Genomic DNA, 27,677 nt, shown 5'->3' with positions numbered 1-27,677 from the left:
ATTTCTATTTGCATTTTAATCAGTGACACAATGAACCAAAGCCTTGCTCCTCAGTTGTCATTCTCCTTTAATGGTAGATATGCAGGACGAATCAAATGTTACATTATCTCCTGTACAAACATGGACACAGGTACTTGTACTGATTTGAATAAACACACAACTACCCCACTGAGAAATTGGGCTTTAGAGCATTTCAGCTGGCTAAAGCAGAAAAGCTGACTAACCTCACCATGGTTCCCCATAATTCTGGGGAGTCCCTAATCTCCCTAACACCACATACACTAAAAAAAGGAAATTAACCTAAAATAATTCTTACCCTGCATCTTTTGTGTTCATATCATGGTGTCAATATTAGCACTCATTGTGTGTTCTTAAAACCCGGTAAATGCACTTAGATAGATTTGATTTGCATCAATTTTCATGCTTCCTGTAGTGTTCAGAAGACCTAACACTCTGTAACATACAATGGAGAAATATGCGAGTGCACTGTACTGCAGGAGGCTCTGATGAACATGCTTTGGATGCTCTATTAAAAGCGAGGACAAAGGACAAGTTTTAGTCCACACTTTTTAAATATGTCCAGGTATATTTAATCCTTTATAGTACAATATTGGTGGGTTTAAAAGTCGGTTACCAATAGGGCGATGAGCCAATATGCACCGAGGTCAGTGCTAAAATACAACAGTAAGGATTTCTCTTACTATAGAGAGTCAGAAGGAGATACAGGTGCCTATAGTGCTCTATGGAAACATATATTGAGGACATTTTGAACATGGGGTATTAGTGTTATGAAAGCTGTGTCCATACCATGCATGAACATATGAAGCAGTAATATAATCTACTGTATAATACAGGTCTTATTGCACATAAGGATCCCCTTGCTTAAGTTTCTCATTTCGCCATCTGCCTCTGAAAACTTAAAGTAAGAGAGGATCTGCAAGGACCAGAACTCAGGTCCCAAAAGTGGGGCCAGACCTTGCTGAATGCAGAGATGGGGAACATAACATGAATCGCTTTGGTGTGTGGTATCCTAACATTCACCTAGTTGAGGTTTAGGGCGAAATATGCAAAACTATTATATGAAATCGTATTCCCTGTGTTCTAGGAATGCATTGAACTATTACAGCTTAGCACCAATACTCCAATACTACGGCACGTCATCTTTACATGGCCACTGGGGGCAGTATACTGTTGCTGCCTGAAATGTATGTTTCATTTTATATTAATAGACCAAATGACTGGACAGTACTCATGCAGATGAAATGCAAATGCTGGAAAAAGAATGAACATAATCATTGATGCTACATAATATATACAAAAGAATAACACCTAATAAACCTTAGCTGCGGTATTGAAATACTGTTTGTAAACATTTAAACAGGATGAGGTTACATGGAGAACATCTGATGAAGTTTACAGAGGACCTCACCAGGTCCACCGACGTTATACATTGTGGGCTCGATTAATCTTCGGATGTAAGTCCATCTACGTATCCGTATTTACTACTGTCTACGGGGATCGGGGGAGGGAAAGGGCAGATGGACATAAGCAATGTACAGTTGGGGCGTGTATGCACTATGCTCTCTCCCAGGCAGCCGACTCCAGACACGGGAACTAGCAGAATTTTTGTTAAGTGAGGCCATTAAGCCGAGGGCACTTAAAGAGCATTGATTTATGTGTTTAAGGCACTTACCCATTCGGGGTTAAATGTTGTACGATATCCAGCCAATAGGATCCATGGGGAGTGGCATAGCCTCTTCACTAGTAGCTCCCATGCTGGATCTTTTCTTCCCGTACTTTCACGGATGAAGGAGCTGCCAGGAAGTTTAAGATAAGATTGTTCAAATTGTTCTGTTTTAAACATTTCTATTTTTCCAGCCTTTATTCTTTTACCTTGTTATTCTCTCCTGTATTCTCCCTTTGCATAGCCTTTTCCGTTTTCCTTCCTCCCTTATCCCCTTTTTATTTCCCTCCTCACGTTTCTCCCCCTTCCTCCCTTCTCACCGTTTAGGCACCCCCCCCTCTCAATCCGGGCAACACGCTAGGTTTTTCTTTAAATATGTCCAGACCCAAGAGAGCAACAGCTTCCCCATTACGGCTAACGGACGGGTCGCAGCTCCTGTCTGGGAGTCTGCGCCCGCCGCCTAATCCCCATAGCATGGCCGCAGCAGATCAGTATCTCAGGGCGCCGTCTGTGAGTGGGCGGCCGAGCACTGACAGGCAATCACTAACGGATGCTCCGGCTGGGTCCCGCCGGAGTGACAAGCAAGGGAGGAAGGGGGGCGCTCATAGCTCACGTGCTCCAGAGCGGGGTTTCAAATTCCAGTAGTAGGGGAAATTAGGTAATCTGGAGGCAGGAATCTGAAGTCAGCAATCTTGCTCCCTGATGTGCTGAAGGAAAAGGTGATGAAGAAGGTTAGTTTGGGTCATATGATTGGGCCTTTTGATTCCTCATCTATTCCCGGATTGATAATTTCTCCAGTAGGGGTTGTCCCCATGAAGGCTGCGGGCAAGTATCGTTTAATACAACATTTGTCACATCCTCCTGGTTTTTCTGTTAACGACGCCATAGATGCTAGCCATAGCTCGGTTAATTACCAGTCCTTTGAGGAAGCCCTGGCTATAGTTAGGGATTTTGGTCAAGGGGCTTTATTAGCCAAGCTAGATATAGAATCAGCCTTCAGACTCCTTCCCCTTCACCCGGAATCTTTCAGATTCATGGGTTTTAGGTTATAGGACAGGTTTTACATTGATCGCTGCCTTCCCATGGGGTGCTCAATGTCATGCGCCTTTTTTGAAAAGTTTAGTTCCTTCCTGCGTTGGTGTGTACAAGCAGGAACGGGTCATCCGGGAATCGCCCATTATTTGGATGCTTTCTTACGTTCATTGCGTAAACTAAAACTACAGTATAATGTGATTTTCCCACGCTAGTCGGGGAATCACCTAATACTGTACCTAGAGCTTACGCATGTAACGTAGCTCATTGCGCATGCGCTACGTTACTTGCGTAAGCTCTAGGTACAGTATTAGGTGATTCCCCGACTAGCGTGGGAAAATCATTGCGGTTCGGACCTCCTACATAGTAGAAGGTGTTTGCGGCGGATAAAGACTTTTATGATTTTTCTTCAAGCAAAATCAAAGTGTCGGGATGTTACAAATATGGGGCCCTTCTGGCCGAAGACACGAAGATATTTTTCAACCCGTTCCCGTTTGGAAGTACAAAATAGCTGGGACTGGGGCAAGCCTGGACTATTGGAGGTATAAATATTAAGGGACTGGGGCAAGCCTGGAAGAAGAAAGAAGACATCTTTGGTGAGTATTTGGGGTGTTTTTATTTTTAATAAATAGATGTGGTTTTAATGAGGGTGGTTGGTGTATTTATTGTGGGGTTTTTATTTTTAATAAATAAGTGTGGTATTTACAAGGGTGTTGTTATTTATTTAACTTTTTTCTTTGTGGAACTACAGGTCCCAGACAGCCAGGGATGTCAGGGCATGTTGGCACTTGTGGTTCTTCAAGTGCCAAGATGCCCTGGCTGCCGTGGGTATGCTGGTGCTTGTAGTTATACAAGCACCAGCATGGCCACACTGTTTTTGGCAACCTGGCTGGCTGGGACTTGTAGTTCCACAAAAAAAAGTGTCAGTTTTTTTTTTTTATACTTTCTCGCCATATTACCCTACTACCCACAGCCCAGGGCTAGTAGGAAGAGCCCTAGTGCTATCAGCACTGGGCTGGTTCTTTCTGGGGGGGGGGGGGCGCTCGTTTTTTTCGGCGGACCCCACTCCCTAGGGAATCCAGCCCAGCGCTGAACAGTCTAGGGTTGGTTAGTCATTATGGCAGGGGGACCCCTGCCGCGCGTCCCTCTGCTATAGTGCCGCCAACCCTGGCTGGTTTGCTTAGTGCTGGTAAAGTGAAAATCGGGGGGACCCCACGCAAAATTTTTCCCCGATTTTCACGGGACCAGCACTAGTCAGGCAGCACTAGGGTTAAGCATGAAAAGTGGGGGGACCTCACGCTTTTTTTTTTTTCAACTTTTATCTGTTCTTTAACATTTTTACAGCTGCCGGACAGGTCAGTGTAACAGTGATGTGTTGACAACTCACTGTTACAACACAGGAGAGTTTGTCAAACACAGGAGAGTTAGCTAAACTTGGGAGTTTTTACATCGCTCAAAATCGCCAGAGATGACCAGCGATTTTGAACATGAGTGTCAAAATCGCAGCTTGATACATTTCCAGTTTTTTTTTAAAACTCGCGGGTACACACCCGCGATTTGCCGCGATTTAAACACGCTGGCAAACTCGCACTTTGATACATTTACCCCGGGATGGGGTTTTTCATTAGGGAGATTTATGAGCAATTGGGTTTGTGGTTTTGTGCTCGTGGTGGCGGGCTGGGAACCCGTTAAAGGGTACCAGCTATGGTAGGAGAGCAGTGCAGTCAACGACTAGTTACAACGGTGGTTAGGATATTTGGCCGCACGTCACTGCCCCTTTCAAGTAACATTACTCTTGATCCTTCTGAGTGGAGGATCCCTTGGCGTGCTTTGCGTGGCCGTCAATGTTGAGTCCAGAAGGGAGCAGTCATGCTGACGCCTGTTTAACAGCGGCCAATGTTAAGGGAGTATTCCTTGGTTAGTTTGAATGCCATTTGGGCATTGCAGTATTTGGTTAGATGATTAGTTGTTTAGTTGACTGCAGTTTGCTCTCGCCACCACCAGGTGACTTTCATTTAATTGGTTTATTATTAATAAAACTGCGACCTTTTGCCAAAGTAGCTATACGTGTCTGTGTCTTTATTGCATTAGTTTAAGTTACACTTATAAGGTACGAAGGTTGGTAAGGTGCGTGAAGGAAAAGGACATTAGCCATATGCATTTTATGGACTTGTAAGGTGAGTTGTCTGATTAGAAATGTCGCTCCTGGGCCGGCCAGAGATGAGTGAGATTTTCAAGACCGATAAACAAAATCCTCGCCTCATCCTGCACTTGGCCGCAAAGATTTGCACATGTTGCTGGAGGAAGTGTCCCCGACCTACCGCAAACACACAGCTGGATGTCCTAGCTCTTTAATAAGCTATAAAATATGTTAAAAACAAATTTACACATACTGGTCATTAGGTAGAGTTGGATGCCATCTTACACCAGGGGTAGAACACCTGCAACAGATACGTTTCCTGGCAGGCGTATCTGCGTCTACGTTGGCCCAGCTGCTTGAACACACAGTTATTGAACTTTACCTACGCATGTACACACATTGTCTCCCTGGATATAAGAAGTCTACATGAAATGCAACTGACCATCAGTGTTTTAAGCCGCCCCCCGAAATATTGGCGCACAAGGCGACTCTTTGTTGGCCTAATGATATTTTTATGCTAACCACCTGTGACTATCCGAATATGTGTAATATAACTCCTGCCTAGTGACACTGTGCTAATATCCATTGATCATCTCCATCCCGGCGTTTCAGTAATAACTCGGCATAGGCAAACCGAGGGGGGGTGGTTCTAATGCCCAGAAACCCCCCTCCAAGCCTGGGGCACTATATAATAGATGTGGCTGGACCCTGCCCTCGCTACACACGGCTCTGCTTGAAAAGGGAGAGCTGTGTGCACCTAACAGTAGTGCACGCAGCATTGTCCATGTATATTATAGGGATAGGAAGAGTTGGAGAGCAGCCAAGCACTGTCTAATATTATAGCCACACCCCCATGCATACTGGTCACGCCCACTGGTGGCGTGGTGTGGAAACCCCCCTCTACAATTCCAGCGCTTGCCCCTGCCCGGCAATGCTGAGATAAGCTTAAATGTAAGGCGGTCTTTACTTTCTAACTGTGTGTGGCCTGAATGCATTAAATTTTCTTTTTTCTCTGTTCTTTTCTGCCGTAGCATCGAGAGAGATGTTCATCTCTGCAAGCATTTAGCTTAAGATAAGTAAATCATGTGTGAGTCTATGTTATACTACGGCTGAGTGCACGCTGCAGGTTTTTCATCCGATCTTCAGGCCAATCACACGATCAACGACCGGTTGGCACGATATCACATTAGTGTGTATGCTACAAAGATGAACATTTAATGTTCCTGAGCTCATCATATCGCTTCATTTGATTTTATAAATGGACTAAAAATATCCATAAATGATGGAACGATATTGCGTAAATCCTGCGCTGTGTACACCCTCAGGACCAGCAGTGATGGATCTCTATGGAGTGTGCAGTCACCATCTTTTCAGTAGATGGTTATGACAGATGAAGAACACAGATCTGAAGTTAAAATGTGTAATATGTGTTTAGTGTGTACACAGGAATCGGCTGCTGATCGGAACTTTCAGTCGTTGGTAAAATCGTTACTACAGTTATTAGATCAGGAGAAAATTTCTGTAGTGTGTACCCAGCCTTACACAGGAAGAGATAAGTGTTATGTACTGCATATCAGTTTCATGTTTGCAGAACTAAATCTGCAACCAATGAACAACACGTTTGCATAAAGGGCCATTAGTTTACTACAGAAAATTTACAAAACTATAGAAAATGCAGATGTGGAACACGTTCGTTGCCGCCAGCCTGAACTCAACTTGCTATCGATCCTGGGAAACGACACTGGACTGCAATCAAAAGAATTCCAGCTACTGATGACTTGTATTGTTTACTAACCCTATGTTCTCTGATTACAGGAAAGACTTTATTGAAAAATGTGTTTGATAAAGTGAAATGTTTTTTTTTTTGTAACAGGAGACATCACTAAGCGAGAGGGGGAGGCAGGCCCGGCGCTCCCATTAGGCAAGCTTAGGCAGTTGCCTAAGGCGCCGGGACCTGCAGGGCGCCGCTGACTAGATTTTCTAATCTAGTCAGCGGTTCAGGAGAGAAGGGCAGCGGCGGCAGGGTTTTTAGAGCGCGGGATTTTCACCCGTCTCGCTAACAATTGAATACCCCCCTATATCTATATCATGTTACATACATCTAAAGAACATTTCCAGAATACGCACACATCTCACACAAGATACTGCAAAAACATTAATTCATGCACTCATCATCTCCCGCATTGACTATTGCAATTCCCTCCTTACTGGTCTTCCCAAAGTCAGAATTGAACCCCTACAATCTATTTTGCACACAGTGGCTAGATTGATTTTCCTTACAAACCGTTCTACTTCTGCTGAGCCACTCTGTCAGTCATTACACTGGTTTCCTGTTTTTCAACGATTCCAATATAAAATTCTTCTACTAACATACAAGGCCATCAACAAAACTGCACAGACATACATCTCCTAACTTGTCTCAAAATATCTCCCAACTCGACACCTCCGTTCTGCACAAGATCTGCGTCTCTCCTCCACTCTCATCACATCCTCCCATTTGAGGTTACAGGACTTTTTTCGGGCTGCACTCACTTTGTGGAATTGACTCCCCTCGCACAATAAGACTTTCATCTAGTCTCCAAACCTTCAAGCGTTCTCTGAAAACCCACCTCTTCAGACAAGCTTATAATATTCCTCAACCACCATCTTAATCTCCCCTATTACCGCCATCTACACATCTAACACAAGACAACAACCCTCTGACCAACATTGCAACACACACAGCCCACTCAATACTTTTACCTTTGCAGTCTGGCTGGTCCATTGTGCAATATGATGTAGCACATGCCCTTGTGTTTCTAACTCCCATTGTCCTATAGATTGTAAGCTTGCGAGCATGGTTCTCTTACCTCTCTGTCTGTATGTATTACCCAGTATTGTCTTATTAATGTTTGTTCCCAATTGTCCCAACATTCCAGGTTCCAGACAAGATTCCAGTGCCAGGTCGTGAAAGCTGCAAAAACAAGTAGGTGAGAGCTACATCATTTTAATACATAATGGGTGGAATTCAATCGCCAGCGATATGTCGCACGGACATCACGCCGCGCACATTGCTGGCAATTACAGTAGAAATCACCGCTCATATTTCCTCGCACTTCTATGGTGTGCGAGGAAAAATAAGCAAAAATTTCTGTCAAAATATCCAGCGCAAATTGTCTCAAGGTTGTACTGACTATTCACTTGTCCCCTGTTAGGGGACCCTTAGGACTGGGTTTGGGAAACATTGTATTGAGCTATAATCTTCCTGATAGTTCCTCTTTTGCAGAACAATATTTACTGTTATTGTGCTGATGATTAGTGTTTAATACTCCTCAGAACATGTTGTTATGTTGCAGTGGTATTTTATCATAGCCATAGGAGAAGGTCATAACACTGGAAATATCTTATTGTGTTTTCCAGTTTCTCAAGGTTGATGCAGATTGACGAGAGAGTCCCTATAGATGAAGGCACTTAAATGGCGGATGTGTGCACCTCTGTAATCTCACACTTACCTGCGTGGGTTAATATCCAGCTCCAGGCCGACCAATGACAGCCTCATGGGAGGGTCCTGGATTTCTATATAGGTTCTCTCACTTCCTGACTTCCTCATTCTTCTTTACAAGACCCCACCCACCCGCACCTTTGTGTTGCCGGATTTAACCCACGTTTTTCCATCGTCACAGAGCAGGCACAGTTGGTTGGAGGGCGCTGCGATCATCAGCTGATACAAACGGCGCTATCGCTTATTGGCTGGACCTTCAAAGCAACGGTAACTCTTTGCTCTTTAGTAAGGAGGGTCCCTTGTCCGGCTCAGTGAGGTTTGAGATCGTGAGTTAGGAGGGGGTGCAGTCACTCTGATGCCAGGTTTAGCGCAGGCCAACTAGTTACGGGATTAGTTGCCTGTGGTATGTAGATACATGACGGTCTCGCCATTCCACGCTTGGTTGGGCAATCAGTCTGGTCAGATATCCCGCAGTGCTCTCTCTCCGCTAGCAAATTATTTAATAAACTGTAACCAATTTAACCACTTTACTATGTCTCCGAGTCTTTATTTTAGATAATCTAGTTTAACTTGATGAAGGTATTTGTGAAGGGGAAGATTGGCATCCACAGTGCGCAATTTAATTCCACCTCATGTCCCAGTCTTTCCCCAATTTAATTCCCAGCTCTCTCACTGCTGTTACTACATTGTGAATGTAGATGTGCCGCAATTCATGTGTATTTCATTCCCTGTATTTACATAAAGTGATATTGCGCTAACAAGAACCTCCGAGCATCGCCCAAGCCGAAAGCACAACGTTATTAAAATGTCTATGAATGACTGAGGCGCAGTATAAATGCTACTTCCTCCTCCTCAGTGACACCATGACACCTAACTTTCCATTTCTAGGTCCATACGGGGTCATGTGTATCCAGACTGCAGCAAGCGTTTGATATGAGGAACAGGGAGGGGGATTCCTTGTGGAATTCGGAATAACCATTGTAATGCGCACGATTCTGTCCCATATACAAAAAGAAGATTCCTCTGGATGGCACAATATATATACTAATGAAATGTACTGGGTGGAGGATGCACATCCAGGCAGCTGTCTGCAGAGCCGTTCTTATTCCTCTGCGTCTTCAGAGCAAGTGGTCATTGGGGGACGACTGGTATATTCTAGAGGAAATCACAATTATATGTTGGTGATTTTAGTTAATTGGGGCCCCTGTAATGTCCGGGCCCTGGGACTGCTTAACAGACTCTACTAGGAGTAATTCTGCTCTTGCTATGTGGCATGGTTTATTACTATTGTATTTTGTCTGTATATATTAGATTATAGAGCATTTGGATCTTATTTTTGTAAATGGAACATCTGCTATTCTGTTTCTCACAGAGATGTTTCATGTTTTTTCTGCCAAAAAGCAATTAGTACAATTAGCTCTAATCCTAACCCAGCAATTTTATTTATACACTTATATATTGCTGTAAACCTGCCTGTGATTCTCAGGAATAAATTAAAGCAATTACCAACAACAGGGTCTGGGTTTATCCACTAACCCCAAGAGCTAACATTTCGCTACTTAACTCTTTACAACAGATCATTACTTTAGCTTTAATTATTATCTTTCCGTTCTAAAGCACCAACACATTACACTGCACTGTGCATGAGGATATTGTGATACAAACAAAGGACATGCATTAACTTTGGACTGTTCTTGGAAAATAGTGAGAGTGAATGAATTTAGTTGCATAACTGTTCATTGTGGGTCATGCTTTCATTTCTGCAGTAAATGTTCTGCAGCCACAAAACAATCATTGCATGGAGTTCTTAGGACTATGGACGATCTGTGAGTAAGCTGCAGATGGCAGTGTCTGTACTGACCCAGGGAGTTCTGTGGAACACATGGTGAGTGTGTAGTGTCTGCATCCTCTCTGTGGGCGGTGGGCACATACCCAGGACCACTCTATAAGCCGCCGACTGCGGGTGAAAATCCCCATTGACAGAAGGGATTTTTCAACAAAGTTCTGTCTGGCTTCGCAACAATAGGGAAGCAAAGACTTCCCTATTGTTGTTTTCATCGATGTTCCCAAGTAAAGGATAATCACAGCACATTACTAGATACAGACAAAGGGGTTTGATTAGGACAAGTTTTGTTTGCCAATTAGAACCAGACACTGCCATCTTGGCACAATGACGTGCGTCAATGCAGATGTAGTCCAAGGTCATCATCATCATCATCATCATCATCATTTATTTATATAGCGCCACTGATTCCGCAGCGCTGTACAGAGAACTCATTCACATCTGTCCCTGCCCCATTGGAGCTTACAGTCTAAATTCCCTGATATAGACACGCACTCACACACATACACACATACAGTCAGACAGGTAGAGACTAGGGTCAATTTTGATAGCAACCAATTAACCTACTAGTATGTTTTTGGAGTGTGGGAGGAAACCGGAGCACCCGGAGGAAACCCACGCAAACACAGGGAGAACATACAAACTCCACACAGATAAGGCCATGGTCGGGAATTGAACTCATGACCCCAGCGCTGTGAGGCAGAAGTGCTACCACTTCGCCACCGTGCTGCCCTGTCACCAAATCCAGCTTTCATCTGACCCTCTGCAGTGTAATTATATAGACACAAACCGTTTAAAACCACTAACTGTGTCCTATACCGAGAGGCAACCAATCAAATATTCGCCCTCAAGTTGTACTGCCTAGCTGCCTAGATTCTAGTAAATAATCGGGGAGAGGGGGGAATCCGCCCCACCACCCCTTGTTCTTTTATTAGTCTTTTGTTAGAAGTAGAGGATCTGGTTATAGATTAGGTGCATTCTGATATGTATTATTATTATTATTATTATTATTATACTATTATTATTATTTTGCCAAGGCAATAGCTGCCATTAATGACATCACAGAATTCTATAACACAGTCTGGTGCTCAATGTACTGCGGACATAAAGGGCAATCCTGTCCCCATCCACAGAGCCGCAGAGGTGACGCAAAAGTGCAGGAGGGACAGAAACATTTTACTTTTATTGATTTTCATCTCTCTTTACGGCTAAAAAGTTCAAAAAGGTAAATTTGCCGGATAACAGTTCCAAATTCTGGATTTTTGTTCTGAGCCTGTGAACACCCACCCAAAATATTCGTCCATATCACGTGCAGCCTCGTCTCACACATAGTGGTGCATATTTAGAGTTGCACGCATATGCGCTCAGATGGTACGCAGGGAAAAGATGTATGTATAATAAGCGTATATTTACGGACATATGGCCAGTTGGGCACAAGTTCAAAAACAGGAGCATTTGCGCAGGCGCACGTCAGTGGCAGGAAATGTGTAATCTTACCCCCCACAACAGCATAGGGATAGTGTAACGATAGTGTAGGGAGGTGGTTTGCAGTGTTAGTGGTAATGCCAGGCGGAAGGAGCTGTAAGTTGCAAACATCTTGATACAGACATATATGCACAAATTATTGGTGAGTGAGCACAGTGCAAAAGATACCCATAAAACACCCTCAAATGTGTATATTATGTTTAATGTTATCCCCATCTCTGGGCTAAAACTATTATGTAACTTCACTTTAATTTTTAGCAGTAATTCTCAGTAAAAATGTCACAGCATTGTACTTCCCTCTTGATTGCAGAGAATTAATATATTACGTATCTCTCTCCGAGACAGGGAACATCAAACGGCGGCCGTCTCATTTCCAATGGGTTCTTCCCCACCCCGAGTGTTTGTGTCACCCAGCCAAATTCATGATTCTGCCAACACTTTACAATGTTCTCTGGAAACATTTTCCGGCTGAGCCAGTCTATCACCCTCTGCCACAGTGACCCTTTATTATAGCATTACAGTATATACCCAGAGAGCGATAATAAATAGTGATAAGTGCATCCAGAATACACAATATAATGAGTAGGTGTCGCTGTACCATGTGATCAGCCAGGGATAAAAATTAGGGACATTTCCAGGCATGAATCATTAAAATCTGGGACTGTCCCGAGAAATTATGGACGTGTGAAAACTACACTCATCTGGGGAAGTTTCTGTTTGGGAAATTATAAGTTTCATGCATACTGTGTAAATGAGTAAATTGCTTGGACCAGTGTTGTGTTAATATCTGTGTCACGAACGCCCAGCCTGTCCCAGATACAGCTGGCCCTGGCTGGTGTTCCTTAGTCACTTAGCAATGATTACACCTTTTCTGCAACCACACAGGATTTATTATGGTGTCCTTACATTCACCAGAACCACTTATTAATGTTTCACACTTAAATCACATACACCTTATTATGGCCACCAGTGCGTCATCAACTTGTAGAACTAGTGGTAGAGGTCTTCACCTATAGCAGCCACCTTTCCTGTAGAGACTGGTTACTCTCACAGGTACTTGGATGCCCCCAGGGCTTATACTCAGTGTAATACAAATTTATGGTCACGCAGCAGCACTCAGAAGTGGGAGGTAATACACGGAGTAGGGACAGGTCAGAGGTCTGCGGACTGGAACAGAGATGGTAATGTCTGACCGGCCTAACAGAGCGCAGGCAGAGATGTAAAATACAAGCAGGGTCAGGGCCACAGGCAACGATGAAAATCTGGGTAACAGGCAGAAGGTCAGCGCAACAAGCAATGGTTCAAGTCCAGGTACAGGCAGAAGGTCAGGGCAACAAGCAATGGTTCAAGTCCAGGTACAGGCAGAAGGTCAGGGCAACAAGCAATGGTTCAAGTCCAGGTACAGGCAGAAGGTCAGGGCAACAAGCAATGGTTCAAGTCCAGGTACAGGCAGAAGGTCAGGGCAACTAGCAGGTATCAGGATCCAGGAAACAGGCAGAGGTCATACACAGATGTCCATCCAAAGGTTTTCACCAAACACAGCAGAGAAGCAGGTCAACAAACTGATAACAGAACGCTATAACCGACAGGGAGGCTAAGCCCTCCCTGCCTTAAATACTGAAGGGAGCCAATAAGGGCTTAACATTGAAACTATCCTCAGGACCTGCCTAATTAATTCAATAGTCATTAATTAGCCGCAGGCTGTTTCTTTTATTCTGCGCGTGCGTCCGGTTGTCAGCGTTGCCGGGACGTGGCGCTGTATTAGAAAGCGTCCCGACCATCTCCATGGCAATGGTCAGGATGAGGGGAACCGAAAATGACATCCCGGCTGTTGCCATAGCAGCCGGGACGCTGGTGGAGAAAGCGAGCCGCAGATCGCCGCGGCTTGTGACACAACTGTGGCATGTGCCTCCCTGGGCGTCGTAAGTTCACACAAAAAAAACGGAGCGTATGCTAGATAAAATATGTTTAATCTGAAAAATATTTCAAAGGCTTATTTACACAAAGGTAATAAACAGACATACATTAGGTTGCATATAAGTTTCAGAAACTAAAATAGGAAATAAAATCAGAGTAGTACTTACGAGGTAGTCTTGCTGTGTGTGAGGGAACACAAAGAAAAGGATGGCACATTTCAGTCTTCATAGACCCCTCATGAAATGGACAGAATTATTGTCTAAGGCAGAAGATTTTAAACCCTTCTTACAGGCTCTTCACACCCACCTTAGGAATTTCAATTTTCACCTAAGTTAGATCGATGTCCAAAATGACACAGGGCATCGAAGTAAATCATGGATGTCCTGAGACCTAGCATTTTCACAGGACTTTGAATTCTCACCTCTGCTCTTCTGCTTAAGTAGTTTACAACTTTGGATTTCAAACTCCCCCAAGATCCTATTTCTACCTGGTCTGGCTATTATCACAAGACCATTGACACTTGCCTAGGTCAGACTCAGGTCAGTTGACAAAATACACTTGGAGAGGTTACATAAAATATTCATAGTGTTATACATAAAATCAACAGAAAATACAATCAGTCATTAGATATACTACATTTCATCACAAACTGTAATAATAATAATAATAATAATATTACACCACTCCCACAATTGCTATAACCGGTTCGTGTCCTGGCATGCAGGGTCCCCAAATCATCACAACCAGAGTAGGGCTGCCTGAAATAAAAGGAGGAGAAACTGGACCATGAGCCGATCAGTGTAGGACTGTCTCTGTATAATAAATTGAATTACTATATGTATTGTATGATGTACTCAGTCGGTGGTAGTCATCTTATCAGTACTGACACCACCGACAGTTAGTGTAACGACATGACATGTCTGATGCTAATATGCCTGACAATAAATAATATAAACTCACCATAAATATGACACCTCAAGTATCCAACAGTGTTTTATTACATTCCGAACACAACACGTCACGGCACAGCGTTTATACGTCATTTGAAAGAGCTACCGACCTTGTGATTTAAAGTTGCAATGCCAGGTCCCGTCGCTTAACTTATCTACGTAAGTGTTAGGGTTAGGGATCGGGTTAGGGTTAAGGTTAATAATCAGGCTAGGGTTAGGGTTAGTGATCGGGTTTGGGTTAGGGTTCGGGACTGGGTCCCGGCATTGCCGCTTTAAAACCAGTAATAGGATGCTCGCTGTTTGAAATGACGTCAAACGCTGTGCCGTGATTTGTTGTGTTCAGAATCTAGGTGAACACTGTCAGATACTTCAGGTGTCATTAATATGGTGAATCTATATTTATTTATTGTCGAGCTTGTCAGCATCGGATATGTGATGCCGTTACACTAACTATCAGTGTTATGAGAATCGTGTAAACGTATCCAACCCGTACTCAGTACTTTCATGTTTGGCATACTATAATGTGCAAATAAATTGAACAGTGGGCAATGTAAATATATACGTTCTCGGCATTCTGAAAAAGTATATTATTCACCATGGCATGAATGCTGAATGTATTTGCTGCAGTACATTCCATTCAGCTTTTCCTTGCAGTATGCATTTCTAGAAGTGAGTGTGCCATATTTTACTTCATATTTTAACCACTATATCCGGTCTAGGAGGGATTCCAGGCACCTGTAGCCCCCCTCCTGTTCTTACCTGCGAGCACTGCACACTAAACTACACGTCAGGTGTATAGATAGTGCTGTACTGTGGCACAACGCACTAGATGTATGACTTATGTTGTACTGACTTAGTAACTTCCCATTTCAGTGACTGATGATTTTTGCACCATATTAAACTAATACAATTATTTTAAATGAGAGTATTTTCTTGTAAAAAAAAAAAACAATCGCTGGTGTCCTAAATTAAAAAGGGTGTTAGGCAATTTTGTGCACACGGTTTATATTTCAGAATCTGGTACCCATAGCGTAGAGCAATTGATATGACTGCCAGAAATGGCCTAAAGTTTTTAGGACTATTTCTTGTTCCACTAGCCAGTAGTCAGCCAATAGCCAGGGCTCTAGCCTGGCCGAGTCACTGTCAGAATGATCCTTGCTGCAAAATAGGGATGAGAACGTTTTTTCTAAAGTACCAGATGAGGAACCGGGACTTGATGTTTAATGGCATTTGGTTCACTACGGATAAACACAGGATTTCTAGAGGGGGGTTTCCAAATGCTGAATTTCATAATAGAGCAAAGAAAACTTGCTGTAATAAGCCGGTAAAAGACACTTTTCTGTATATAAATTGTTTTATTGTAAATAACAAGTACGGTTGAGTCACAAAGTGTTTCTTATCCACATTCTGTAAGATGTTATCTGATAACAAGACTGAGACTAACAATATATTTCAATCCCGCACTACCTCCTAGCCAAAGGTTTTACTAAGATGCCCCTTGCCATAGCGGCTACTCCGTGTGACCGTCTGTCATACATCCTTGGCCAACCCCATAACAGGGCTGACGCATTGACACAGACGTGTTCCAGCTCCATCAGCAGGTCCAACCTCTTCATCTCTCTCGCCGCTCTTGCTCTTCTCCCGCCGTATTCTCACTCTCGGTTCACTTACTTGTGCCATGTCCCTCTTTTTTTCACCAAGGTCACTTTCTGCAGTCTCCATTCCCAAATGAAATCACTTCTCTCTACTCAGCCCTCTTCTTTGACTTACACGTTCTCTCCTTCAACCCTCAGTTCTCTCTCTCTCTCTCTCTCTCTCTCTCTCTCTCTATCTCTCTTTCTCTCTCTCCTTTCCCATTCTCTCTGTTCTCACTCAGCTCTCACTTTTATTTCCCCCCAATTGTTCTCTCTTCCCTTCCACCAGCGGAGTCTCTCTATTCTTACCTAATCTCTGGCTGTCTCTCCTTCTTCTCCCCGCTGTCACTTTCCAGCAGCTCCTCTCTTCATCCGCCCTCTGACAAAGGACAAATGCTGCTGTCCAGCTATACAGAGCGGCTCTAGGATAGTAAGTCAGTTATTGGGTCCTGTAAATGAGGCCAATGATATCAGGTTTACATGGTAGACATGATCTCATTGGCCGATGTGCACCGACAAGATCCTAATGATTGGCTTTCTGTCCCAGAATCTAACTGCAGTGATTGACCTGAATTAGTACCTGCCCAAGCGTGGGGCTTTTGTTTCTGGGGAATGAAAAGTCCCATTAACAGGGCATATACTCACATGTAAGCCCTAATTTACAGCACCAACTGCGAAATTATAGTTTAATGCATCTATTTCGGGCTAAACGCATTAAGATTAGGTTTACGTTTGTCTTGATGCAGTCTCTGTAAACATGTACTAGTCACCATCAACTTGATGGTAACTCCTATTTAAATAAAAAAAATAATTACATAACTAATGGGAAAACCCCCCACGTAGTCCAGCTCCCCTAAAATAGTCATCTGCACCAGTGCTAGCAGTCTGAGCTGGTTACAGTTAATGTGGAGGGTTCTCCTGCAAAAGCGTCAGTCAGCAGATGACTACCAGGCTGGGCTGGTCACACTATAACAGGACGGAGCCCCCCACTTCTTATAATTTGCACCAGTTCTACCAGGGGGCCAAATTCCCTACGGGAAACAGGCTGCAAATAATATGTAGGCGGATCTTAAAACCAGCCCGTGCTGAATGGCACTGGGCTCTTCCTACCCCCCCTCCATGGACTGGCTGGGATAATGGGTAATTAAGGAAATTATGAGTTCTCTGCCACCCCTGCCTATGTCTAGTCCCTCAATGCCTTCTGTTGGCTCATCATCAACATTGCCAGTCCCAGAAATCCCATACAGCCATTAAGTTCATGAGTATGCTGGCACATGAAGAACTACAAGTGCCAACATGTCCATGGCTGCCAGTGACTCCCAGCACATGATAGAGCTTGTACTGCTATTTCTTCTTTAAAACACTGTTGGTTCAAGTTGCCAGTGTAATCCAGGGGCAAAGTCTCACTCAGAATTGAGCTCCGCTGAGTGGGAAGGAGAAGATAATCCAGGGGATCTACAGGATATCTCAGTTTTGAGTTGTGTTATATAAGTTAAACAATAATTTCTGCAAGTCGCCAGAAATTGGCGACTCTGCAGGGGAAATTTAAAGCGGCGATGGCTTGTAAAGGCAAATTTGCCTTTACAAGCAATCGCCAATTTAAATGTCACTGGAATGCACCAGACTCTGGGAGCCCCGGCGAAGTAACCCCTCTTCTGCAAAGTCTTTTTACCGGCAGTCTAGCGCGCCGGTGAAAGAAGGAAGCGCTGCTCGCATAGCACTTCCACTGTGACGGATTATGCAAAGCCGGTGAGGCTTCACCAGGATCCCAAAGGAAATGACAGGTAACGCCAGATGGCGTTATCTGTCTGCGCAATGCAAAGCTTATCAAAGCTTGATGCATTGCAGAACATTGCAGTCCCCATAGTAATCTATGGGGTCATCGAAGACAAATGTCCAGTGTGTTATGGCAGCGGAAGCCCTTCATGAATTCTGCGATGGCCATTTAACTGCTATGTTCTCCGTTGCGATGGCTCATCACACTTTCATGCATAGGCCCCAAACTGTCTATATACTGCATAATTTATTATTTCAGGGGGCTGTACTACATAGAGGACAATTGAGTGTTATTTAACGCTAGATATTGCCTACTGGACGTCAATGACACCAGTGGCAGCATTATATGCTGGTCATTACAGCTGCATAATATGCTGAGGGTGTTAGCAGCAGGGCGGGGAGAGGAACAGAGGCCTTGACACAAATGTTACAGTAGGACTCACTGTCTCTGATAGTGTATGAAACTACTAATCTATTATATCTCATTACACCATAAAGAAAAGTCGCTGACAGACAAATAACACGTTCTCTCATGCAATCTCTTGGCCTGGAGACGGAGATGGAATTGGAGATAAACTTGCAGGTGGCGTTTACAGTGAACCCTGGCTGAGATGGTTTGTGGTGTTCCAGGTCATGTAGTGTTAGTGAAACAATGACATATGATCGGGGACCGCACCGTGTACTGGGTTATGGATACGTACACAATGGAATCACTTCTCACGTACATTCTTCATGCTTGTCTGCTGTACATATCTATGTTGTTTTCTTTAAGGAAAAACGTCCGTTGTTCAATGATTAATGTTTTATTATTCTTGAAAACTCTAAAATTTAGAACTAATGCATGAGTCCTGAGGGAAGGGAGTAATTGACCAAAAATTGATGGACTCTTTTGACTAAGATCAAGTTTAGAGTCTATTAAAGGGGAGATTGATGACCTCTCCCGTTATCTGCAGCACGGATCTTGTTCCAGGGGTCGAGCAATTGCCTCATGACATGCGCAGCCTCCCTGCCCAGTAAGGAGTCGCAAGTGTAAGATTTGGCGTAATTAGCACGTGGACGTATGCGCAGTGGTTGAAGTGGGAGTTTAGAAATGCTGGTATGGAAATCTCAAGTGACTGGTCAGGGGTTGTTAACATCATATAATAACATCTAAATATAGGCGTAAAATGAGTCTCACAAATGAACCTAGCCCACAATAAAATCTCAGCGCTGCTAATCCACAAAATGTTGCACCCCCCCCTGGATGCCAAGGAGAGCACTTAGGAGTTAAGGTCAATGGGTCTGAGTTATTGAGGAAAGTAAGGCAAAACAAGGAGTAAATGTTCTCTGGAACAAACCATGTTACAATTCAAGGGGTGCAAATTAGCTTATTATTTTGCACATAAGTTAAATACTGGCTGTTGTTTCATGTAACACATAAATACTTGATAGCTTTATTTTTACACTGAAATTTAAAGTTGATCTAGGACATGCCCTATCCCAACTATAAATCTGTCACCACATTTTTAATTTACTTCCCCATCCAAGGAAACTCCAATGAATACTTTTGCCTAGGTGCAAAGTTACTCCTTTCTTATGCTTTGCTTTCCTTAATGACCTAGGCCCAATATCTTTATTTCTCCAAAATTGTATATAATGCGACAAAATATGAAGACTGTGCGAAAGGTTAGCACAGAGATACGCTTGACAGCTCCTATGGGACTATAAGTCCCAGCACACCTTGCTAGACACTGTTTTAATCTAAACAGTTGAAAAGACATTTCTTAGCGCTGGGCTGAAGATTGTCATATATTAACTAAACAAATCTCATCACCGTATAACAGGGGCGGGCTGGCAAATTTCAGCCCGGGGGGCGCACAGGCGGCCGCATCACATGACACGCGATGCGGCCCAGCCCGCCCCTGCCGTATAATGATTTGCAGTTAACACATAAAATCCTTTATCCAGCTTTTTATATTATTTCTTCATAAAATAATGATAGTTAAAAAAAACATACAATGGCCATGCGAGAAATAGATCAATTAATCTAACTAGCCGGCTACAAAAAAACAATCTGAGATCATGCAGTATAGAAATCTGTAAGTTGTACTTGTGATCCACAGTTAATGACTCTGACATAATAAAGGTTGTCAATCAGAGAAGAATGAACCAGGATAGGTTGTAATCCTTCTTTTCATTAGATGAAATAGCCAGATAGTGAGATAGAGACACATACTGTATGAGATCCCAGGAGAATACTGCTTCCAACAATGTATTACAGAAGCCAAACAAAAGAATTCACACTCCTCATATTGTAGCTGATTATTAGCTGTTAAGCTGGGTACACATCTATGCAATCATCGTGCAGGTCACATGAGTCTCATCCGCTTGGTCAGATATTGCAAGAGTGTGTACGCTCTCATGATCATGTTTTGTCATAACAAAGCACATCGCATCTGTTGATTTAGTTTTATAAACTTCCTAAAAATCAAGATCAACGATGGAACGGTGTCAGGTAAATGTGGCAGTGTGCACACACTCATGACCAGCAGCGTAGGCAGATATCTGTACAGTGTACAGGGTCACAATCTTTTCAGCAGATGGTTATGAGAGATGAAGATCACAGATCTGAAGGTAAATCATGTAGGTGTGTACACATGAGTCGGCTGCTCATCGGGACTTTCAGTCACTGGGGAAATCGGTACAGAAATCACATGTGAAATAAGATTGCATAGGTGTGTACCCAGCATTACTAAGAGTTACAATTCTTTCACAGTGTAACAAGCTTGGTTCTTGTCAATTGGAGATCACTTGAGTATAAACAATGTATCAGCCTCAGCTTACTAGCAGTGTGTATACCGTACAGTGAGAACTATGCACAGACCCAGCAGAGTGTTGTACAAGCCAACAAGTAGATCTGGTTGTGTCTGAACGGAATGGGGCAATGTATATAATTAATGGAAGAGAGAAAGGCGATCATACTCAAAAATAATTTAATTATTACTATTTAATATACCCCCCACTCCCCTCCTCTCAGTAAGGACACAATCCTGGAGCCTCTGCCTAACCCTGTGCTCACAAAGCCCCAGTGCCGTCATATCATAGGGCTCATACCGCCCCATTATGAGCACCGCTTGGGGGTACATTTCTCTTGGGCATGGGCAGAATAGAAATGTGGATTTTATACTAAGTAAACAGATGTTTGTACATCTCTGCATGAGTATAGATTGCATCTGACTTCTGTCCCACAAGAAAATAGTGTGGCTTGTCCTATGAAATTTCTCTGGGGATCACCATAGTAGGATATACATACATACTATTTATACAGCCGCCACATAGCTGACACCAGCTGTGCTGAATTGCTAGATACTGTGCACTAACTGGCAGGGGTGCACACTGGTCTTTAAGCAGTCAGTGTAGTAGGAGGTCTCCAAACTCTGATTGGTGAATGGTTGGAACTATCCACCAGTCAGAATGCAGGATGCTGTCACGTGACCTGGTTTCTGGAGAGTGGGCTCCTATTTAATTTATTTAAGTCTGCAAAAATGTTATTATAATGCATACTGCCAACAAGCCCTGAATGATTAGGCTCTTTAATCACTCCAACAATACTCCATTATGGCCTGATAACACTATCCCATAGCACAGGCATGTATAGAGAATAAAATATATGAAGAATTATTGTCAAAGAGCTATAATCAAATGCAAGCATCTACCAGCCCCATCTGACTAGTATTTAGCATTACAGTGACCCCATAGACAGGGGCAGACTGGGCTGGAGAGAAGGGGGGCATCTGTCAGTACGGGCCGTGGTTCTTAGTCCAGTCTAACTAGATGCAGCAATCTTTATCTCATGAGACCGGACTTAGAGGCACCACTGCACAGAGAAGAAGCTACCAGCAATCGGATTTTCCACCAGGCTGCCTGTGTTGTTCTAAAAGCAAAAGAAAGTTTCTGCAACTTCTCCAAACTATATCAGCAGCTGCAGGTGACGCACCTACCCTGATAGAAATAAATCAGACATAAATCAAATGATAAACTATAAAACATGATAAATGTATCCTATACATGTGTATATGAAAAATACTAAAGCATGTGATAAATGTAACATATAATATTTATTTGACATCTACCATACAAAATACAGTTATAAAAAAGAAATCCCTAGTATTTTTATATCAAACAATTTCTTGAAAACACACAAAGAAAATCTACGTTCATATAAAACAAATACTACATAGGTTGTTACAAATATATATACATTTATATCATTCCTACTGGGTTTCTTTGTTGTTAGTATTGTAAATACATCTCAAATAGAAAATTAATTTGCAAAGAGCTGAAACCAATTTCTTTAATATCAGTCCAAGGATTTGTGGAACTTTAAGTCCCAAAAATTATAGTTTGTACAGAGAAAGACTATTAAGCATATCAATACAATATATTTAATACAAAATGAAATGCAAAAACCCCACAAACCACTGATGGTATATTTGACCAAAGACGAGAAAGTTAGTACTTCTCCGAAACACCGCCACCTTGCTTCATAAATCTATGCACTTTGGCGGAGCACCAGAACAAATCGAGGTGGGCAGCCGTTTTGCAATTCTTAAATTGACCGCGGTCCAGTTACTGTCCCCCTGTTGTCAGGACTCACGGATGATTATATATAAGGTATGACATTATTTTTATTTTTTAGCTCTGTCTGTTTCTAATGATTAAACCTCATTTTTCTAATGAACTGGCTGACTGTCTATCACACCGGACATTTTATCTTGTACTCGTCTAGTAAACAAAGTTCATTCCCCAAATTAGGGAATTTTATGGTATTTGCGGTTTCCTCTTTCAAATAACACATTGTCCTTGGAAAGTTTCCAGATCTTTTCCTCTTGTTGCATCTTATAATGAACTTTCACAGCAGCAGTTATGTTAACATGGTTTAAAGAGCGTCCTCAAGGGAGATTAATGACCAGCAATGACGACGTCATGGGGAGCATTAGGGGCCAGGAATTGAGGAGGATCCATCAATATGAACGAATGAGGACACGCGGGGTCAACTCTGGACCTTTGTAGTATATATTGAAAGGCTGAATTTGGGGCAATTTTACAAGTATTTTGAGCATGTTCTTATCATAATTGGTGCTTTTATTTTATATTTCTGATGTTCTGATTGGCTACTGGTTGGTCTAGTGCTGTAAATATTGCAATGATATGATTGGCTGTCAGGTGGAATATTCATGTGAATGTTCTAATTATCTAATTGGCTATAGTTTGTTCTAGCCTTCTGATAATTCTAATGCTCTGATTGGCTACTGGTTGTTCTAGTTCTGTAAATATTGCAATGATCTGATTGGCTTTCAGTCATGTGAAAGTTTTAGCCTCACGGACTTCAAGATCACTGACAAATGGACCAAAAAGAAAGCAGCAGACACACACACCAGTGAAATGCGCCTTCAAGCTAGAGACACAAATATTGCAGCCGCACTTCCACTGGAATTTTCACCTACATAACTGGATTATAGTTTGAAAGCATTCACTATACACCCCCCCTCTCTGAAAATGTTGCATTTGTGCATTTATACATTGAGAACATGAAACGATCTTGCAAAATATGTTAAAAAGAAGGATGAATAAAACATATTCTGTATTTTACAAATATGTGCAAAACAAAACTGTCCCCTAAACAGCTCATGCAATAATCAGTTGGTCTGGCTAGCGTGATTTGGGGGAAATATGCAAAGTAGTTACCAGATGAAGGACTAATCAGCATAGGGATGATAGTAATTATAATTAGACAGAACAGTGGGAGAAAAACTGCAACAAAACTTATTGAAAGAAACGTTATTAATTCCCCTCAATTAAAAGGAGCAGAGTCCTCTATCAGCACAGAGCAGTGATGTGGGGCCTCTGTCACCTCTATGTGCAGAAATCATGTAGCATTGCTGAGCTTACAGCTTTACTATAGCTCAATCTGTGAGATTAATATATGGATTTAACATTATTCTCTAAGATTAGTGCTCTGTTAATTAGGGTGCAGGCGTCATTTCTGAAACGGATTCTACATCTCATGTCAGTGAAGCTTTGCATGTGATCAAAGGGCCTGCGGAGACAGCAGCAGGGTGATTATAAGCATCTATGTACAACCGGCCAGCGCCCTTTGACATCCTGTCAGGGACTGGGGTTGGTTTACAGACAATTTACCAGCTCTGTGGCGGAATCCTGGGAATAATGATTCTGTAAAAGTTCTCAGTAATGATAATGGTTCACATTAATTTGTGAGAGGCAGTTTGGGGCCACAGTGGATATTATGAGTAGTATTTTTTTTTTAAAGGATTTTTTTTTTTTTGCTTTAATGTTTCCAACTTGCCCACAGTAGAGTAATCGTGACTCCCCCGAAAAAAGCCTAAACAAAGATCTCCATCTCTCTCCACCCCTTCAGTCCAGCTCGGTCAGACGTCATCATATTCCCAAACAGATCTCTCTGTCCGCTCCACAGCATGCTCTGGCAATTGTGGAACTAGAAGTTCCAGCATACCAAGCTGTGGCTTATAGTTTCACAAGATCTGGAAGGTAACAGACTGCATAATACTGGTCTGTTTAATGTGACTAAAATCTTCTACCCCCTCAGAGGTGATTTTGGCACTTGTGGCTCCCCCCTTCAGCAGCGTGCAGTGGGACATACTAGCACTGTCCCTGCAATTAGGACAAAAGACCTGACAGCGCGAGACTCAGAATCAGTCAGCTGACAGACTACACCGTTCTCTCCAACCTGTTCTAGCAGCTGCTGTTTCTTCAGCCCTGTTACCCAATCTCCTTTCCGAACCCCCTTGCTCCACTTATCTCAGCTCTGCCCTTTCCACATTAGATTGTAAGCTCTCTCCCTACCCTTTATTTTTATGTCTGCATTTATTTTTTCTACCTCCTATGTCCCTGTTTTCTCCAGTGCTGCGGAATACAGAGGCGCCTTTCAAACCAGCAACAATAACAATCATTTGATCTTAAAGCGAACAGCAGCAAACAATGATCTAAAACACACAGCGAAGTCTGCATCAGGATGTTAAAAAAGCAAATATTGACAGTTTTTGAACGGCCTAGTTATAGTCCTGACCTACACCCCGTGGAGGTGTTGTGTAAACAGCAGCTGATTTTCAAAAACCCACAAATGTCACTGAATTGATTGACTTCTGCAAGGAGAAATGGGCTGAAATCCTGTGAAAGGCTGATCAATATCTACCGAACGTTGGTGGCTACATAACTCTCTGTAATACACAGGTTCCAATTTCTTTGTAAGTTCGTTTTCGGACTTTCAAAGTAAAATGTACGAAGATATAATATACTTTTATGTGAAATAATAAATGTTTGACGACAGGTTGTATCTTCTGTTTATACATTCACAGGGAGCCTTGTTAACACCGCAAACGGACAATGACACATTTACTTTGTCTTGAAAAATCTTGTATAGAAAACAAATAAAATATCAGAAAGGACACCGATCAGTCACAGTACTCTTACTGGCAGAAGGATTCTCATGCAGTCAGAAAGGTCTCTGTTATACAGAGCAGTAATGGGCAACAAGTAGCCTTTTGTCATCATGCGCCCCCCCCCGAGCCTTCACCTGTGGCCCTCTGCTACTTCCTGCCTTATCACAACCAAGGAAGTCAGCTAATGCAGTGCACTTACAGGATGATTATCTTTTATTTAATTTATTATATGTGTATTAAAATCCAAATGTTTATTTCATTCTGTTAACAGTAACCGATCGTGGACATTTGATTGCTAGAAAACAGCAAAACATCTTTAAAAGTGTGTATTGAGAATGAGTTATAACTCCTGTGTGCCATTTTTACATTTTTATTTATGTACTGGATACAATATTTATTTTTAGAACACACTGGTACTTAAATGTTCTTAGTATTATACTTGAAATGTATAATAAATAAGTTTCCACTAGTATTTTAATAACCATTATCTTTCTTTTCAAGGATGAACTAGATAAACCCAACACAATTTGCAATAAAATTTCAGAAAATAAACATTGTTACATAATAGCTATGAGTGTTCACCTTACCTTTGTTATAATTTATACCATATGACTGATTACCTTCTCACTAAGGACTCATGAGCACTCCCTGGGTATTTGGAAACAAAGCTATGGATGAGAAGGGGTTTGTCATATATAGACTGGACATTGATGGGACTAAAATGTTTCTGATTCCAAAAAAATGTATTAATTTCTTCAAGATGGTAGATGAGTGCCATCCACTGCTCCTATGACCTGCAGAAAATTAGATTAGTAAAGTTACAGTATATAACTGCTGTTTATCATCAAAAGGGACTCCTCATCCAATTTCAGATTAATAAACTGGTTGCTGCATAACAGGAATGCCCACAGAACCCATTTGAGTACCCAACTGAAAGCAGACTGGGACATTCCTGCTGCCACACTGACTGTGGTCTGAAAGGATACAGACACACATAAATGTAACAGGGCCAACAATCTAGTCAGCAGTGGTAACGCTGCGAAGATGCCGGTCATAGGCTGTATGTCAGTCTCCATAATCTACACAGTGTCCATGATGACATTATGTGGCAGCAGAAAGTGGTGTATCGGCACAGCAACCGGCAGGAGGTTTACACGTGATCTTTAGACACGGTCCCTGGATCTGAAATGTTGTTTTCTTCACTGGCTAAAGTATTCAGCCACTTTTGCAGCAATATTCTATATGACCAAAAAAAATTACAAAGTATACTCATAAAAAATGCTGATATTAGTTAAAAATAATAAGCATTAGCCAAAACATTGCACAACAAAATAAGTAGGCTTAGCACAAAAATACATCAAAGAAATTAGCAAAATAAAATAGACATAAGGCTATTATAATCCAAGAGAGAGACAAAAAAAACCCTACGGCTGATAATTATCCTGACATGTTCTGTTTAGAATATACCATAATTCTGATGGGAACAGAATCACGCAGGTTACACTATGCAGACTGCTGTAGTACTGACCCTGCATCAACCCCCCAGGGGGGTACATATACCTGAAACAAATGTCACAATTTGTGCTGTTTGTCCCATTTATCTCAAAACGTTCACTGCGAGAAATATTCAGCAATGCAAAACATTCATTCAATAGGTGATTTTCAATATTATTGCAGAAAATGCTGTGTACAGTAAATTGTACTCATGAACGGATGACTCATCCACTATGAAATTAACACAACATTTGTAGATGGAAATGTGCAGGAAACAGTAAAAGAATCACAAACCAGTATTGAGCAATAAAGTGACAATTTATGAGGAATTGAAACATATTCATTGAAAAATAACTAGGTGATTTCCATACGAGAGAACAATCGATGACCGACATATTATGGAGTAGAAAACATCTTAAGATTTCAACGTTTGTTTTTATTTATATTTAACCACACTTCCCAGCAATAGCTGTAAATGTCAGTTTCCCCAAGATTGGTGAGTTGTGCATTATAAGTTACTGGTGGTCGTGTGTGGGGGGTGGGGATTCATTCAATGCTGGAGGAAAGTGTTTAAATCCCTTTCTCTTTCCAGGATATTTAGCAGAGATGATATATCCCATAATGCTACTGATTATCATTGACTTTTACCCACTTAAAGCTGCACTGTCATCTAGACACAGGGGGTAGAGGACAGGTTTTACAGTCGTGTTATGTCCTCCATTTATACATTCTTAGGCAGCTTTGTAAACTGACAATGACATGTTTACCACATACTTGCTAA

The sequence above is a fragment of the Mixophyes fleayi genome, chromosome 1, assembly GCF_038048845.1.
Source record: "Mixophyes fleayi isolate aMixFle1 chromosome 1, aMixFle1.hap1, whole genome shotgun sequence".
In the NCBI taxonomy this organism is placed as follows: domain Eukaryota; kingdom Metazoa; phylum Chordata; class Amphibia; order Anura; family Limnodynastidae; genus Mixophyes; species Mixophyes fleayi.
This window is presented reverse-complemented; position numbering follows the sequence as displayed.